The 17235-nt window shown below is 32.4% G+C and overlaps 1 long non-coding RNA gene across 1 annotated transcript in view; it reads right to left on the bottom strand.

Moving 5' to 3' along the window:
* Positions 1 to 17235, bottom strand: part of LOC135849022 (uncharacterized) — an 82383-nt gene that overhangs the window by 21940 nt on the left and 43208 nt on the right. The window lies entirely within an intron of this gene.

Here is a 17235-nt window from a genome sequence, read left to right on the forward strand (position 1 = left end):
AGCACTCGTTCGATAACAGAAATGGGATCTTTATTAGGCGAAATTTTCGCTTACTTAGAAACACAGTATAACGAACAGCGATTAGTTTTTTTCTCACGAGAATAAGGTACGAAGCAGAGGGAACTGAAACCGAGGATATTTGATAACAATTCATACTATAATATCGTACCCTATGCAAAGTAATTAATTTTTTTGGGCAGAGGTGTGACGAAGTGATGTGTCGTGAGAGGGAATGGGAGGGAGGAGGGAGACTAAAATTTTCTCAACTTTTTTTTTCAGATTTCCCCAACTTTTCACCCTAGAGCATCCTCAAGTATTTTTCATGCTAATTAGCCTGCGATGTGGTTCGAACAAATTTTGCAAGGAGGAGTTTGAAATAAGTAGAAATGTTGAATAATTTTTAAATGTTCAAAAACGATGCTTTTATACTTGACAAAAAATTGGAATTGTTCTATTGCAAGATTGGTGCTGAAATCAAAATTCAAAAATTTGCAAGTCTTTTCGTGTTTTTTTCAGTGGATTTTTTAGCCTTTTGGCCTTTGAAAATCAAATTCGAAAAGACAACACATCATTTTCGATTCTGATCGAGCTAAGGGAGGGCGAAAGCTTCAGAAAATTTACAATTTGTGAGGTGCAAAAAAATCATTTTCAGTAAAACGAAGCTTCAGAAAATTTACAATTTGTGAGGTGCAAAAAAATCATTTTCAGTAAAACAAGTTTCAACGTCAAAATTTTGTATTTTTTGGAATTTTTGAGTGAAATCCTGTAAATATCACTTTGGTAATGTTTCTTGAATTTCTGAAATTAATTTTTCATTCTTGAAAATTTTTGAAAAATTGTGGTTTAGAATTCAAGTCTGTCGGAGGACATTTTTTGATAATTCAGCAGAAGTTGGATTTTTTTTCGAACATTTTTTAAAATTTGGGTATTTTGAAAAAAAATGGTACTCATTTCGGGGCCATTTAATTCCCGAAATTTATTTTGGGCCAATTAAATGCTTACACAACAATTTGGGCACCATTCATCGCATAAATACCTAAAAAAAAATTAAAATTTCATTTCGAAAACTTCTGAGTCATCTTCACAAATTTGTAACCCAGCACAGACGTCATCCTATAGCCTACGTATCTTCGTGGGGGAAACGATGCAAAAAATTCCCAGTATTAAAATTTACAAAAAAAAGCAACATGTTACATTGTTGCACAATCTAAATCACACCCTGCTGAGTAATTTTTCAAGCTACAAAATTGGAAACGGAAACGAGATTTCTGATTTCGACTCATATACTAGCCGATGACGAATAACACGTTGAAAATTGCGATAAAATGTATCGATAACCTTGACCAAATTTCTCATAAAAATTTCAAACCCATAAAATGATGAAAAAAATTGCTCCCAAGCTGTGAAACTAACACATCCACAGCTTGAAACTTCCCGTCGTACTACTCGTAACTACCATACATACAATCTGGTTGCAATCGTAATGAAATTAAATTTAAATTCGCCAACCAGAAATTAACAGATCTCACGATACATTGTGCAATATGCAACACGTCTAATTCGCGAATTGCGGTGACATTTTATACGAAATGATTACTCGACACATTTATCGAGACATCGAAAGAATCGTGTCTCCGAGTAATATACATATAAATGCTACATATAATCGTGTGACGATGAAGTTGATTTTTCTTTTCAAACAATCGAAAAAGCAAGCTGGTAAATTTACCTATCGGATGTTTCAAGACCAATGGCGGTATCGACTTCTGATGGAAATACACCATCAACTATTCGTCTCAAATTTTTACATACCTAAGTACATTTTATTCAACATTGTACGTACTGACGATGAGTATCTCTAAATATGTAGGTATGTATTAATAAAACGTCGAGTTTCAATAATCATCAACTCCTTCGAAACCTCTAATACAACCAATGTAACCAGGAAATGGCTAATATCATTTTACATTCGAACAAAGCATCATTTTTTTTTCACTCACAAGCGCATAAATTCCAAGATATGCGTACATGGAATCTCTCGTATGTGGCTACTTATTAATTAAAAGACTGTAGGAGTATCTTTTTCTACTGTATAGATATAGGTATAGAACTATAGATTATAGATAGACTACATAATGCAAGTACGAGTATGTATATTGTATAGACATGGCAAAGATATTGTATGACATATTTTTAAAGAATGTACGCCATTTCCGTTGCATTTCTTCAAGATTGCACCATTGACTAAACATCAATTTGCACGTTTTTGCATTAGCAATATACCTATTTTCGTAACCGACCGATAATTACATGCTGAAAAAAAACTGCATTGTTTAAAAACCTATAATCTGGGATGCCATAAAACGACTATAGGTATTTTCAACGAACGCTGCATAGATATACTCGTATATTTTATCGCTCCTACGCCGAGCACTCAAATTTTTATCATTTTTTCAAACACTTACATTGTGTGCATCCCAAAGTAGGGACGTGACGGTTTGGAATTTTGAAAAAATTTTCAATTTTTATACTTTTTTCCCTCATTTTTTTTCAAAATAAAGATGAAGAAGTAAATAGAATGCTTAGTTCATCCCCAAGTCACTATTGACCAAACCCAAATCACAAAATTCCAAGGATTCTGTAACATTTAAAATCCTAATCTCCTTCAAAATAAACTTTCATGGGATCAATTGGGGGATTTTGATTTTCGAACTTTTAAAATGTTATTTTTTTGTACCTTTCAGTTTACATATATCAGTAGGTACCTAATTTCATCTTACAAAGTAAAAGGTACCTGACCACTCGAAGTGTCCGCCTCCGATTCCAACATGACCACAAGATTTTAGAAAAGAACACGCTTCCCTGAAACCCTTATAACAAATATTTCAGCAATCCAAATTTATTTCTAGATTTTTGGAGAATTTTTAAAAATCCAAAAAAACGAACCATTTTCAGCAATTTGTGTTTTAAAAAAATTCATTCATTAAAAATGATCAAAATTAGTTTTAAAATCAATATCAACTATCAATTCATTTCCAGAAATTCTAGAGCCTCCAGAAAAATTGCAGATTTCTCTTTGAAGGTACCTATTCAAAAATTTTGAAGAAATATTCCAAAATCGCTCTTGAATGCTCCAGAATGGCTGGAAATGGTGAAATTAGGTTCGGATGGAGCTGCTGTTAATTTTAGTACCTACTAATTATATTATTTTTAATACAGAATAAAATATTTTTACAAAAAATGATAAAAAATAAATCATCGAAAGTAGTCAATTTTGGATTTTTAAAAATTCACCAACAATCGAAAAATCAATTGAGCCAATTAAAAATGTGGTGTTTAGTGTTATGTAGAGAGGGGAGGTGGGGTGGTAGGTTAGGTGATGAGATCTATTTTTTCAACATGTTTCGTCATTAAAAAATTACCATACCTATCTACTCAAAATTTCAAAAAAAAAAAAAAAAAAAAACGAAAACATGAAATTTTATTTTAAACTTACATTAAAATTACACAGAATTAAAATGGTAAGTATAAGAAACGTTTGAAAAAGTTAAAATCATTAAAAATTATCAAAGAATGATTACCTACTAATCACGTTTTATCAAAATATGTAATGGCAAAAGTCATAAAGTATAAAAAAAATGTAAAAACTTAAAAATCATGAAAAATGACCAAAAAGTGGTAAAATTTCAAGAAAATTTATCCATCAAATATCAGCAAAATAATAAACATCATTAAAATAAATTTAAAATGGCACAAAAGTACTTGAAAAGTCTCAATAAGGCGACCAAAAGTTACCAAAAACTGATGAAATTTGACAAAATTTAACATACCTACCTATTTGTACTTGTAAATTATGCAAAATATAAAAGGACCAAAAAATTGATAGAAAATTTCAACAAGATTCCTCAAAATTTGCATAAAAAGACTAAAATTAGATTAAAAAACACACAAATAAAAATACTAAAAAAAACGCCGTATCAATAAAGAAAATAGGTACCTACTTTTAAAATTGTAGTTTGAAATCATAGAAAAATTACAAGGAAGTAATGAAATTTCAGTGTCTAATAAATATTTTACAAAATTTTGCTCAAACATAGTTACTTCTTCTCTGGTAATTTTGAATGATTTTAATTTTTTTTAGCATTGTTATGTTGCTTTTAACATGTTTTAATGATGTTTTATGCAAATTTTGCTGGAATTTCATCACTTTTTGGTAATTTTCAATGATTTTAATGTTTCAAAAATGTTTTTTAATGTTGGATTTTTTTTACATTATTTAAAAAATTTTTTGATATAACTTTTACTATTTTTCATCCAATTTTACTAAAATTTTATTCTTTTTATATTATTTTATGGCAATTTTTAATGATCTTAAGGTCATTTTTAACTTGTTTTAATATTTTGAAAAGAGAGTAAAAAGAGGTCCTCTCAAAATACCTAATCCAGTTGAGTTGAAAATTTTTTGTTTTGAATTTTTATTAGAAATTGGAAGCTTATTTAAGCCTTTTTTGGAAATGTATGTTAAGATCTCATTTTAAAAAGGGAGTTCACGCAATTTTTCAAGTTTCTAATCTTATGATAAAAATTTCAACGATTACCTCGAAATTTCAAAGTTGAGCTTCCTAAATTTTAATTACTGATTTTAAATTTTGTAGGTACGATTCACTCTCTTTAAAACTTCGTGAATCTCTTCTTCTCCTTCTCAAGCTTTTTGAAAAAGAAATAATGCTGATTATTTGACCAGGTAGATCATTTGAAAGGAATTCGCAAGGAAATTTCAGTAAAATTGAAGAACTCAACTTTATTTTCGATTCGAGTTTATGTAAAATAGGTCACCTGTTTTTGCACATCCACGCTCGTTTTCTCCCATCCCTTCCAATTATTTTTGATTTTTGGGTCAATAAAATTTGAAAAAAATAATACTATCTAGGAAAAAAATTTGAAAATTTTCAGGAAATAGGAGATTTTTTGGTGATTTTTTGAAAATTAAGTTTCAAGTTTTAATGAAAAAAATTCAAAAAATGAAAATATCGTCAATTTGACCCAGAAAACTGAAATTTGGCATGTGTCCTATTTTCGACGCACCGCCCCCCCCCCACGGAATCAAATCGAAACCGTTTCGAACTATTTTGAGTAGTTCTAGAGGCTACAGTAGATTTTTGAAAGATGAAATTTATATTAAATTTTTCATTCAATAAAATTGAAAAACTTAAAATTTACTTTATACTTTAACTTCAACATGCTAAGTCGATTAAAGGCATCACCAAGCAGTTCTGGAGCGTTTAGCCAAATTTTGAAAATTTTTAATCATCAAACAGTGCCATAAAAATTGTCCAAATCAACTTCAGCTTGTTTAAACCCAAATTCTGCTTGTTGGTGACCCCACTTGACCGATTACCCACCCTTTTTTCAATACCGGGTTTTGCCATTTCCAAATCGTCCATTTCCCCAGCAATTTCAGAATTGAAAATTTGAAAAATTCACTATAAACCTAAGCCTTTTGACGAAAAAATCGAAAATTCAGTTTATGCCCTATTTTTGACATGCTGAGTTGACTGGTAATGAATTTAATCCTTTTTAAAATCTTCAAAAAAATTTTGAAAACTCCAGTTTCCAAAAAATTTTTTACAAAATCTGTCGAAATGAACTTTTGCACGTATATAAACACGTTTGGTGCAATTGGAGCATGTTAGTGACTCATTTGACCAATTAAACGTCTATTTTTCAAAATCTGTTCAGCCAGCTCAGAATCATGAATATGAATAAACGAAGTTGTTACTTTCAGCATTTGACATTATAAATAATAGAAGAAAAATAACTTAAACCAAACTTTCATAAAGAGCTTCATACTATTTACAGCATTGCAAAAAACAATGGCTATCATCCTAGCATGGTTCAAAAACTTCTATGTAGGAGAAAAAATGCTCTCTTCAAGGCTAAGGTGACGACCTTTCGCGATGATAACGTCAATGTTAGTTGGAAAAAATTTACCTACAATGGTTCGATTACTTGTAAGCTCACTAACTCCTTAAATAAAAAGCTCAAACACCTAGAATTAGAAAAACCTGTAAAATTCGCCTTTAAATCTAATAATACTATTTCTAATTTACTATGTAACAACAAAGATACTTGTAAAATATCTACGGACCAGAAAAGTGGAGTTTACAGACTCGAATGCAATACCTGTAAAGCTCTCTACATTGGACAAACTGGCCGAGCTTTCAAAATACGCATGAAAGAACACCTTAGCGCATGGAAAAATAAAAAACCTGGAGTATCTACATTTGCAGACCATCTACTAACCAGCAACCACTCATCTGACTTTAATTTCAAAGTCCTCCATGTTGAAAAGAAAGGTAAAAGGCTAGACACTCTGGAGGAGTTTGAGATATTTAAACATATAGAAAGCAACTACATTGTCCTCAATGAAGTAGTAAAAGCTCCGACCAACATCCATCGCAACATGCTACGCAGCATCTCTACCTACATACACAACCAACCGCCCCCCTCCCCTAAATCCTAAGCTCATGTAATTCGACGTAATTTTCTATCTATTTGTTCTCGTATGTACTTCGCATTTTTACTTGTATTATTCTTGCTTTATGCCTGATGATAGTACGACTACGTACTGAAACGGCCGTCACATGTTTTGTAATGTGTAATACAGTGTTTTGTGTACAAGTTATTTTTCTTCTATTATTTATAATCATGAATATATTTTTATCAAATTTTTCAAATTACAAAACCACTGGCGAAATCTACGGTTTCGAAACTGGCAAACATCGATTTCAGAAAAATGGTGCGTAATCAATAAAATAGGTCACTAACAAGTACATACAAATCACATTTTTACAAGTTCATTTTCACAGTTTTTATAGGGCCTTTTGAAATTCTGTAATCTCCAAAATATGACTGGAGGCTCCAGAATAGCTTAAAACCACCTGCAAACGACATCAACATGTTAAAATTGAGACATAAATAAAGTGATTTTTGCTTTACAACTTCATTGGATAAAATTTTCTTGAAAATTTCCACCATTAAAAATCTGCTGGAGCCTCCAGAACTGCTCAAAATAGTTTGAAACCGTTTCTAATCATTTTGTGGGGTTGAAAATAGAGTACATATCAAATTTCAATTTTCTGGGCCAATTTGGTAAAATTTTGATTTTTTAGCATTTTTTGACTCAAAAGAAAATTTTCAAAAAATCACCAAGAAACCAAAAATTTATTTCAGCATCAAAAATGTTAGATGATGGTGTATTTCGATTCACCTTTTTACGGTTCAAAAGTTTTTCTGCCAGTTTGGATGCATCTCATTTTATTAAATAGCTTCATTAGACCCCCCCCCCTCATCACCCATATGATAAAAAAAACTTTCGAACCAATGAAAAAGTTCCATTCAAAGGCAACTTGAACGCAATGATTGATTACTTTTCGAATTCATTGACCTCAAACACCTCATAAAATTCAATTCTTTTTGGGGCGATAGTTCATCGATTTCGCTGTAGACATTCTCAAATAAATAGTGAAATAATTTTATGCAATTTTTCGTCACGTTATCGAGACACAAAAAAAGTACGAGAACCAAGCAGACACGTGAACTTCCATCTCAAAGACCAGTATCGTTCGGTCATAAAAGGTCGTAAGAAAAAATTTAGGCAATTAAATAAGTACATTGTATAATATACATACGAAGATGGTGAAGTGAAGTGGCGCCACTTCAGCTAACGTAAGAATTAGAGAGAAAAAAAAACCACGATGAGAATTCGGATTGATAGAGGTTGATTTTTACAACTTTGTGTTTGACCCCCCCAAGCCAAAATAAAAAAAAATTCCTCTCCGCGAAAACCTCCGCAATGCGTTCTCTTATTAAAAAACATTTACAAAGACGACGATGAGGGGAAAAAAACAGATCATTAAACTCTCATCTCATTTCATGTAGTCCTATTAGCCTCACACAACTCATCACGCGAATTTCCATATTCGCCTCGAGGAAAACTTCAATTAGCCAAGTTTGGCTAGAATTTTATAGTATCTGGCCAGCTTTGCGGCCAAGCTGGTCGTACGTATTACACTTGTTATATAGATGAAAGAAGAAATGGTGTAATTACACTCGAATAATTTCGATTATCAAATCTATCTACCGTCCTATATTGGCAAATGGCTCCGCCTACTTCCTTATCAGAATTTTTTTTAATATGCTATTTAACGTTATAAGAGCGCTAATATTAATGACCTTCTCGCCTTCGTTTTACTGATACTACTTAATACATACACTAATAGGCCTGATATCAGAGTTAGAGACTCGTCCATTATACCGCAGCTCAGCAGCAGCAGCAGCAACAACAACGTTGCTGTTAATATTTGGCGCGAATTTTTTTTTCTTCCTCTTTGGCTCGGTATGTACGACAAATTGGTCGCAGTGCTCCTTAAAAAAGCCTCTTTATTTACAAATTCTACTTTTATATACCGTACGGATTTCGTCGTCGGGGTATTGACCTTACCATAGTGATAAGTGACGGCATAATATAAATGTGTGTGAGTGTAATTGACGTCTGTGTGATGTGCGTAGACGACGATGCGCGCGCATATATCTTCAATATGTATAGGTATAGTGTTCTATCGTACGTCAAGGATAAAGGGGAAAATATCGGTATCCTTTGGGGAATCGACGACGACTTTCCATATACACCTGAATGAAAACTCACCAGAGATGGTATCCTATCATTTTTCCCGTATCGAATATCGTCAACTATACGTGGCGTCATTCACCTTGAAGAATAATGAATGAAATCGAGTAAATTTTTTCTTCTTATTTAAAACATCTGTACGAGAGTTTGCTAGTTCAACAGCCATGTTTGAATTTTATTATTATGTTTAGAGATTGGAGTAGGTCAATCTATGACTCTAATGTAGTATGATGATCGAGCCAAGGTTTTATCGTAATTTTTTACGCTTATCGTCGTTTAGCTTATTTATTATACCGATAAAAATCTCATCTTTGGCCAAGTTCATTGACTTGTTAATTATTAATATTGCGTACCCTGATTATGTGCTAGTGTGCGATTTTTTTTTTTCGTATAGTGTTTGCTCAATTTATGTATAATATCTACTTCATGATGTGTTATAAAATACTCGTAAATGCCAGTGCCACTATCTCTATATTTTAGAGATATCAGCTCAACGCGATGAACAACCTATCACAATATTGTAAGTTTTGACGTGGGTTGTGTTCCTATATACGTACATGTAGGTACTGTACTTCTACGTGGATTGTACGAGTAGGTACTTAATAATAATGTTTTGCAGAACTGTATTATAATTTTGTACCTTTTGAGATGCTCTAAAAATACAATACTTATCCGAATGTATTAGAAGTATAAGATGAGGTGCCCCCTCCCCTTCCCTCCACCGTGAGGATTAATTCTCGAATTTCGCGTTTCATGACGTTGAGCAAATTTGATTATTACGAGCTAAAAATAAAATTTACAACGTTAGATAATACAACTTCCTGCCTATGCTATCTAAATTCAAGTGGGGGAAGGTTATTCACACCGTATCAAAACCAAAAAAAAAAAAAAAACGTAGAATAACATATCGTTTAAAAAATGATATCAAATTTCGTAATGAGTAGAGTCCATTTGTCGTGAATTTTTCCTATTTTCGTGCAAAATTTATTTAGTAAAATTTTTAGACCATAAACATATCACTGACCTCGCCAAAAGAGAAAAAATTATACGATTCTTGCAATCAGATTACTTCATCCAAAGGTCATTTATGAACATTTTTGGAAATTTTAGGTTCTCTGATTGTTTGCAAAATTTTTCTATAGGTGTCGTCCATCGACTGGGTAGATTACAGAGCCAACATAATTTCAATTCCACGCTTCTCTCCCTCCCCCCACCTCCTTAGAACAGTAAAAGGAAAAATTTGAGTGAATTATGTTTAATTATTTTCAGAAAAACGTTAAAAAGAAGATCAGAAATAATTTTTCTTTAATTTTGAAAGTTCACAAATTTTTTTTTCGAAACGAAAATTATCATTTTTCAACTTTGGGATCTCGCCGGAGAGAGGAGGAGGGGAGAGGGCAGGAAAGGGGAGGGAGGGGGAGAGAGGAGGTAAACATAGACCCAAAATATTAAAAAAATTTCAAGTCTCGTGTAATCATTTGACTGTGTTTTTTTCCACTAGGCTCGCTTAAATTTCGAAAAATGACCCACTCTTGAATGCCTCGCTCAATTGAGGTCAAATTTTTAGAGGAAAAAAAATATTGAAAATCATATTTTAACTAAGGGATTGTTTAAATAGGACATGACCAATAATTTTTAGTTAATTCTACCTCAATTGAAGTAAATTTACCTACACTAGATTTTTTTTAAAGAAATGAACCAAATTTAAAATTTGCAAAAAATATTTTAAAATTTTCGATCTTGAAAATTTTATTTACAAGAAGACCTAATGATCATCTCAGTCACCAATTTAGCTCATTTTTTCGACAGAGCATGGAGGAAGGCTTCGTTGTATTTAAAAAAAAAATCTGCTGCCAAAACAAAAAATTGAGAGTTCTGCGCAAATTTGAGTTTGCTAAAACGAAAGCAGAATAAATTGATGAAAAAATTGAATTATGATCAATAATTGATCACCCTTGAGAAGATGAGAGACCCAATTTAGTGACGAGTGGGAAAAATAGTAAGTACTTCTGAGATTCAAAATTTTTCAAAAAATGTGATAAGATGTCGAAAAATACAATTTTTTATTTTCTCACTGATCTCGAAAACAGCCTTCAAAACATGTTGGTATTATTGGAATATGACTTGGAAAAAATATTTCCAGGTTTGTATAGCTACCCAGTTGCACATTTTGCAATTTTAGGACCTAACTACATTTTTAGGAGAAAATTTAGGCCCAATCAATCGAATTTTTTCTTCATTAGGTGTCGAAAGTGGGACCCAAGCTATCACAATAAGTCTCCAGATTTCTGAAAAAAAGAAAGAAATTGTGAGACCAAGGATTTGGTGAATCTTCAGAGACACCAATTCCGAATTTCAGCTCATTTTTTTGATACGAGTCTCGTGAAGTCCTGGTCCACCACAAAACTCCAAATTTTACTTATGAAATTGAAGAAGTTGCATGATCTATGCTTTGCTGGATTTTTAGAGACTAACACCTTAAGAAACTTGAGAAGCTCGTCTGATTGTATCAAAACAAGTAAGTCAAAATTTGAAATCAGCACTTTGAAATATCCAAAAAATTTTAAGAAAAAAAAAATACTTGCACAGAAATCTTACGAGCTGACACTCCCTGATTTGAACAAACCCCAGATAAATCGATAGAGTCCTAAAACTTCCATATCAAAAATTTCAGCTGCTGAAATTCATTTTTGGATTTTTGGTAAATTTTTTGAAAATTCATTAAAAATTCAAAAAATCTGAAATTGTGATTATATTTTGACATTTTCAAAAATTGATATATAAATTTTTGAAAATGTTCATACCCATAGGTATGCATATTTTTCTAAACAAATAATGAACCATCGTGAATCAGTTTTAGAGACTTCTGCAGCCTCCAGCGAGTTTTAAATTTTTTCCAGAGATTTGAAATTACTCCATAAGCTTTAAAATTTTTTTGAAGCGATTGTTTCAACTTTCAAGCTGGATGATCATGTGGACTTAAAATAGTATTTCAAACTGCTCGTGATAGTTGTGACATTTTTTATCATTTTTTTTTTCATGTTTTTTCTGGAATGGTAAAGTCTTATCTACTCTTTTAAACAAACACTTCTGGAATTTTGTGGTACCTTTTAAAATGACTGAGACATTGTCCAATAAGCACCAACCAATGTTATAGGATACTACTCGTTTTCATTTTTAGTCAATCCACAGCATTTTGATCCTTGGAGAAATAATCGAAAATTTGAAGATTGGTTTGGGGAGGAGACTTGAAGTGAAGTGAGTTATTAATCACAAAAACTGGTCCATTTTCATTAAAAAAAAACGTACCTCATGTATTGTGAAAAAGTTGAAAATTTCCATAAAATTAGCTTTAAAAATTTTTTTAAATGACTTTCAAAAATTTTCTAAACGCTCTAAAAGGAACTTTGGCCTCTAACATTTTTTTTGCGGGGAATTTAGGACATGCTTTTTCGATCTTGCTTGGTTTAAAAACAAAAATTGAGTAAATTGAGGCATAGGTAATATAAAAAAATTCAAAATTTTTCAAGTTTCAATAAAATCTGAGGGTTTTTGTGGAAAAAATGCAACAAAACAGGATTCAAAAAAATACCACGATATTTTGCTGTGAAAAACCGATTGAATTTGTGACAATTTCTACAGACCATCAAAATTTATTAAAAATAGTTATAAAATAGAAAAAAGACTTTAGAATCAAGTTAGGTATTTTCAGGGATTTGGACTTGGAAACAATGTCTTAAGAATTGTTTTGAATACAGCGAAGTGTTCAGCTTATGCAGTGTGCAGTGCACCCAGACAACAAACTCGTATTTCAACCCGAATATTGAAAAGCATAGCTATGTATATCTAAGCATTTCTATGAGGAGGGTTTCGTGCCTTTCATTCTTTCTAGCCCCGCCCTTTAAATGCATCGCTGCATACAGACCTTAAGAATAAAGTAATTGCATAGAGACATATGTACATAATAGGACATAGGAGATACAGGAGTAGGCTATAATTAATTATGCAAGGAATGACATCGAATGAAACCGCCATTCATGTTACAGGGGTGCCAAAAACAAGAAAAAAAATGTCAGTAAAACGTAAAATGCTTAGTTTTATATTAATGTTCTTCAGAGGAGGTCTTGAAAAAAAAAATGGATGTTAAAATTGGAGGGAAATTTTGGAGGGGGAAAGGGAAATTTCATAACTGTAAAATTCCATTTCATAGCCAAAAATTCATCTTTTAGGGCAAGGAATGAATTTTTCTTCATTTCTTAAGTTGAAAATGAAAATTTTCTCCTCTTGCCTTGAAATATGTACTCAAGTCCGAAGTAGGTACTTAACATAAGAAAATAAAAAAAAAAATTGTCAATTTATTTGCTCACATTTTATTAACGTCTCATCTTCAAAACAAAAAAAAACGTTCTTGACGATATTTAAGATGCAGCTGTCTATTTTACACCAAAAGAAAGTAGTATTTTGCTGAGGTGTTTTGAAAATATTTGACGATGAGGAAGGTTCAATTTTTTCCTACTACCTATCTACATAAAAAGTACTATTTTTTACATTATTGTTTTTAAAAAGAAGAATTCCAATTTCTCAATTTTTTTCTCAATGAAAATTTTCAAGAGTATAAAGCTTAAAACTTTAAAATATTTTCCAAAAAAAAAAAAACGAATTTGTATTTTGTTAAAAAAGAATTTTTATGAGTGATAATTAGTTACCTATTTATAGAAGCACTTAGGTACAAAAGTTTTGAATTTTTTTGCGAAAAAGTTGCAATGAGGTTTTAAAACCAATTTTTCTTGTACCCATTCGAAAAAAAATATAAATAAAAATACTTATTTTTGAAAAGATGGTCCTAAAAACTTTTTTTGGAAATGATTTTTCGAGAAGAATAATAAACACATAAGAATTTCAAATTTTTTTGTAAATTTCTATGTTTTTTAGAAATAAGAAAGTAGTACATAATTGCACAATGAAGAAATTTTAAAACTTGTGTTTCTTATTAGGAACAAATAATATTCCTGCGTGGATGGATCGTGAAAAAAAAATGTTGGAGGATTTTGAAAAAATTCAGTGAACTGGAGACTTTTATTTTGAGTTGAAAATCACCCACTATGAGAAAAACTTTTAATTTTGGAAGTGCCACTGAAAAGGGGATGTGGGTTCTCAAAGATGGGGATTTTTTTTTTAAATCGTGGTTTTTATGAGTGTATCTATAGACATCATTTTTCTATCGAGTAAAAACCAACTGAATTCTTAAAAAATTTTCCACGTAAGTTACCAAGTATACCTAATCTTAAAAAACAGAAATTAATCAACTAATTTTTCATGTTTTTTCAACTCCAATTTTCTACGAAAAATACTTGTTTTTAGTTTTTAAAAAAACGCAATTAAAATTCTTCAAATAAAAGTGAATTATTATATTTTACTTTCTTCGAATTTTTTTTGAAAATCAATTTTGAAAATATTGAACATTTTTCAATTTAAATTTACTTGCAGTCGACTTCATAGCGTATTGAAATTAGTTTTCAGAGATAATTTCGGCTTTTCAACTCCATTTGATGAAATTTTGTGGAAATTTCAAGTCTCAAAAATCTACTGGAGGCTCCAGAACTGCTCAAAATAGTTTGAAACCGTTCCCATCGATTTGGCAGGACGAAAATAGGGTTTATCCCAAATTTCAGATTTCTAGGTCAATTTGGTAAAATTTTGATTTTTTTTCTCCATTTTTGGCCTAAATTTGATTTTCAAAAATTCACCAAAAATCGAAAAACAAACTTCAGCACTTAAAATTTCGGGTGGTGATGAACTTTTGTATGACCTTTGGATCTAGCTTTGTCCAGTTCAAAAAATTTTGCGCTGGTCTTATGATGGAAAGCAAGATTTACAATTTTGTCTGACCAGGGTCATTCCACGTCAATTGGACCAAGAAGTGGTACGTGGGTTCGGCGATTTTTTTGAAATTTTTCCTGTGGAAAGACCTTCCGAAGGGATGACCAATGGCGCAAATCGCAGCCCTCTAGCTCATTTTCAACGGCAGCCAGGGGGTGTCAAAGTTTTCAGTGAACCAAAAATATCATCCATTTCAGCAGTGGATTGCTCGATAACCGCGATACCTACAAAAATGGAACTTTTTCCCATAGTTAGAGGTTTTGAAAGGCTTTTTGGTGATATCATAAAAATCAGTGTTGCCACTTTATTTCGTACAAAAAATTAGCTCAAAAAGTTTCAAAACGTATAATTTTCATATCGTTCCGACTCTCAAAAATTCTGAAAAAAATATATTATGGACAACTGTTTATGCTGAACAACATATTAAAAAATTGGGATGGTAACTTGTAACAAAGTCAATTAAAAAAAATTTAAACTTTACGAAAAAATGCGATTTTTTGATTTAAAACATGAAAAAAAGTTTTGATTGGTAAAGTTGACCCATTTGACCCCTATTTTCACGTATCTGTTGAAAAAGTTGAAAAAACCCCTTTCACTCAATAAAATAAACTCGCAAAAAAATCAAAATTTGAAAAAATTCAATTTTCAATTTCAAACATCAAAAAAAGCTTAAAATTCAGTTGTCTTGTTTGACCACTTTCTGACGTATTTCATGAAAAAGTTGATAAAAATCTCACTCACAGCAAAAAAAATGAAATTTGCTTTTTTTTGAATTTTTTTAAATTTTGATTTTTTTGTGATGAGTTAATTTCACCGAGTGAAGGGGGTTTTTCAATTTTCTCAACAGATACGTAAAAATAGGGATCAAATGGGTCAACTTTACCAATCAAAACTTTTTTTCATGTTTTAAATCAAAAAATCGCATTTTTTCGCAAAGTTTAAATTTTTTTAAATCGACTTTGTTACAAGTTACCATACCAATTTTTTAATATGTTGTTCAGCATGAACAGTTGTCCACAATATATTTTTTTCAGAATTTTTGAGAGTCGGAACGATATGAAAATTACGTTCTGAAACTTTTTGAGCTAATTTTTTGTACGAAAATAAGTGGCAACACTGATTTTTATGATATCACCAAAAAGCCTTTCAAAACCTCTAACTATGGGAAAAAGTTCCATTTTTGTAGGTATCGGGGTTATCGAGCAATCTACTGCTGAAATGGATGATATTTTTAGGTTCATTGAAAACTTTGACACCCCCTGGCTGCCGTTAAAAATGTGCTTGAGGGCTGCGATTTGCGCCATTGGTCATCCCTTCGGAAGGTCTTTCCACAGGAAAAATTTCAAAAAAATCGCCGAACCCACCTACCACTTCTTGGTCCAATTGACGTGGAATGACCCATGTATCAGAGGATCAGGCGGGAGACTGGTGATATCAGAGAATGTCACAAGTGCCAAAATTTTACATTCGAGTGCCAACACATGACACTCCAGGGTCAAAATCTGACACCAAGTGCCAAAATCTGACAATTCAGTGTCAAATTTTGCCACTCTTCCGTAGGCACTGCATCCTAATTGCCAAATGTGCCCACAGGGTAAGAACAAAGACTCAATTTGAGCACTTTTTTGAGGCAAAACTCAGCCTTAAAATATCGAAAAATGGTCAAACTACACAAAAGTAAGATCATATAAAACGAATTTTACACACTTTCCCTCAATCATCTCCTCCCCTCACCCCTCCCTCCCCCATTCAGACACACCAGATCTTCCCAGACCCCACAGACCAACAAACCCAGCTCCAAAAACCCTCACCCAACACGTACCATATTCAATATAAACATCAACTCGACGACGTCTACAACGATATCGTATATACCCAACTCTTCGATCATATAACGGTACACAAAGTCGGTTGTTACCGAATTAGAAGTCCTGAAACACTACACGAAATTCGCAAATCGCAATTCGCATCCGCGACTCTATAGTAAACGCCGCCAATCTGCCACTTCTGCCTTCACACCTCATCCAAACAACATCCACAGTCCACACTCCACACAGAGCGACTCGCAGAGACGAGAGAGAGAGTGAGAGTGAGACAGAGACGTGTACCAGATCAAGAGACAGACAAAGATAGCGAGACTGGCTACACACGAACATAGTATTATACGAGTACAAGTACGTGCGCCAAATAGCAGCAGCATGAGCACAGAAAACACTAGTAGTGTGTTTTTGTGTATACTATACACATAAAAAAAAAAAAAACGAACAGAAGAGAGGAAAATTATCGACTAAACGCAAAACGCGACGAGTATATAGTATATAACGGAGCAATGACCTAACTCAATCGCAACCGCCATATACCGAGCCTCGAAATATTGTATAGTATGATATCGAGAGAGAATGCCTAAAAAAAAAGCATCGCTCGTTGCCTAACTTCGTCCCTGTGATACGGCGCAGACGTCATTACGACGCATTTTCCCGAAGCACTTATCGTACAGCGTATATTTCGGGGCACACTATCAACACCATCGACTTCGACCCCCTCACGTAGAAAGTAAAGATCCCCTTTCGTCTCTCTGGCTGCTGGTGGCTGCAGGGAAAATTCCAGAGAAATTCTTCCCTGATCCCCGATCCCCGAGTACGTATTTTAAGCTCAATGTTTTCAAC

The sequence above is a fragment of the Planococcus citri genome, chromosome 5 (genome assembly GCF_950023065.1).
Source record: "Planococcus citri chromosome 5, ihPlaCitr1.1, whole genome shotgun sequence".
Lineage (NCBI taxonomy): Eukaryota > Metazoa > Arthropoda > Insecta > Hemiptera > Pseudococcidae > Planococcus > Planococcus citri.